The sequence below is a fragment of the Corapipo altera genome, unplaced genomic scaffold (genome assembly GCF_003945725.1).
Source record: "Corapipo altera isolate COAL_440 unplaced genomic scaffold, ASM394572v1 60047, whole genome shotgun sequence".
Classification (NCBI taxonomy): domain Eukaryota; kingdom Metazoa; phylum Chordata; class Aves; order Passeriformes; family Pipridae; genus Corapipo; species Corapipo altera.
Genome location: NW_020888494.1, coordinates 1 through 2,014, shown reverse-complemented (window position 1 = coordinate 2,014; position 2,014 = coordinate 1). Strand labels below are relative to the sequence as shown.

The window sequence follows — 2,014 nt, the reverse complement described above, 5'->3', positions numbered from 1 at the left end:
CTCTTGAAATGCCTTTTGGGCTGTGCATTGAAGCCTTGGGAGCAAATTGGGCCCCCTGGAGGGACAGTGCTGTTGGTGCCCCCCGGGCTGGGGCACCCCGAGGACTCCAGCGCGCACCGAAAGGATTATTCGGGGAGATCCTCGGGGTGCCCGGCCCTGGGGAGCTCAAAGCAAGGTCCCTGCAGTGGATTCAGGCATTGCTCAGAGTATCCCAGGGGTACCTGTCCCTGCTAGACATGGAGCTCCCTAATGGGCTGTACTTGGGTGATAAAAGTGGTGCTCCAAGTGCCAAAGAAGGGTGGGATTGGGATTAAGAAATGAGCAGTGATGGTGCAATTGGCTGTTTTCTCTGGAATGTGACTGTAAGAGCTGCAGGAGTGCAAGGTGTGTGTTCCAGTCCCCAGCATTTGGTTTGCACATGTCCTGCTCAGACACAGGTCCAACTTCCTCAGTCCTTAACGCAATAGAGGGAGAATTAAGGACTGGCAGTGTTAAGGTGATTGGTGTGAGAGGGTTTAAACTGGGAAAACATTGGGTAATTCCCAAGTTTGTCTCTTTGTCAAACTGACCCAAACCTGTGCTAGGAAGAGATGGAGTGGAAAAGTTGAGGCAGCAATGAAATGGAAAACTGGGGCTATTGACACTGTAATTGCTGAAACTAAATGTGTCCAAGCAGCAGCTCTTGTTGTGCAGGGAATAACTCCTGTCAGCAGCAAGGTCCCGACTGAAGTGGCAGCTGCAGTTGTTCCTGTGGTGTGGGCCAGTGGAATTGCAGGAGAGTGGAAGAGGCAGAAGCTGTAGGTATTACCCCTGATGTGGGATCTCTCCTGGTAAGGCCAAGCCAGTATCCTTTAAAATCAGAATGCCAGCTTGGGTTGGTTGCAGTAAGAGCTGAATTTGTTCCTCGTGGTTTGCTTGTAGAATGTGAATGCAAGAACCCTCCAAGAAAACCAATGGCCCAGGGGATTGATGAGTGCAGGACCTGAGAGAACCCCCTGAAATGACAACCTCGAGCAGTTTCCAGTCTTGGATTGAAAAGATGGCCTTTGCTGCATCTCCTGGAGCAAGGAAAGCCAAGAAAGCTTTGCTTTGGAAGGAGAAAATGGGGAAGCAGGAAGGAAGAAGAGAAGCCACGTGACTCCTCCCTGAGCCCCAGACAGCCCAGGAACTGCCTCCCTGGGAATGGTGGGACGGGCTGGACTCTGGAATGCTCCCTCTGGATGTGTGGTAAGACTGTGATGCCAGCTTTGCAAACAGCCTGTAAGTATTTGCTGCCTTGGCTGGATGGTGCAAGGGCAGCCTTTAAGCAGCTGAAGCATTCCCTGAGGAGAGCTCTGGGTCTGCCAGATGTCTCAGAACTGTTGGAAGCATCTTTGGTGGGGAGGGCAAAGAAAGGACAAGGTGTGCAGTGACCCCCTTGACAAGGGACTTGCAGTTCATGGCATCCCTGCAGGTGACCTTTGTGGGCTGTTCCCCCTGTAGGGAACAGGTGTGATAGTCCCAGCTACAGGGATGGGAAAAGTGGTTAAAAGGGAGGCCCAAAAGCTGGAAATCCTCCTGGGGGCTCTTGGCAAACAGAGTTTCCTGAGTTCCCCCTGACAGAAGGACAGTGATAGCTTTTAATAGATAGCCTTGAGTGTGTCCTTGTTGCCCCAGTAGGCCTTGTCCAACTCCCCATACTCCAGGAGATACACATATTAAAGTTTGGGATGCTCTTCCTAATCCTTTGGTGGCTTGAGACTCTCCCCTGCAGGAACTCCAGGACTCCTGGTGCCGCCTGGGCCGATGGATTGGACGCCCCAGCCCCTCCGTTCCTGCCCAGCCCCTGGGGCCGTGTCGAGTGGTGGCACTGCCAGCCCCTGCAGGTGAAGGGGAAAGGGCCTTTGCAGGTCTTGTGGGTCACATTTATAGCAGGTAAAGTGGCAGAAAAAGGCCCTGGGGTCTGTTATTCTTGAGTTAAGAAAGCTCCTTTGGATTGGTGAGCAGAACAAAGTGGATCCTTCAGAGTTCCCAT

The 2,014-nt window shown here is 52.6% G+C and overlaps 1 long non-coding RNA gene across 4 annotated transcripts; it reads left to right on the top strand.

Annotated features, from left to right (window-relative positions):
* The first annotated feature begins 234 nt into the window (after positions 1-234).
* Positions 235-2,008, top strand: LOC113941979. 4 transcript variants are annotated; one of them, XR_003525811.1, is made up of 3 exons: positions 235-797; positions 1,097-1,227; positions 1,754-2,008. It is a non-coding gene; the product is annotated as an uncharacterized LOC113941979 (long non-coding RNA). The 4 variants fall into 4 exon arrangements; XR_003525810.1 differs by having other exon boundaries at positions 1,740-2,008; XR_003525812.1 differs by having other exon boundaries at positions 235-801; positions 1,740-2,008.
* The last annotated feature ends 6 nt before the right edge of the window (positions 2,009-2,014 follow it).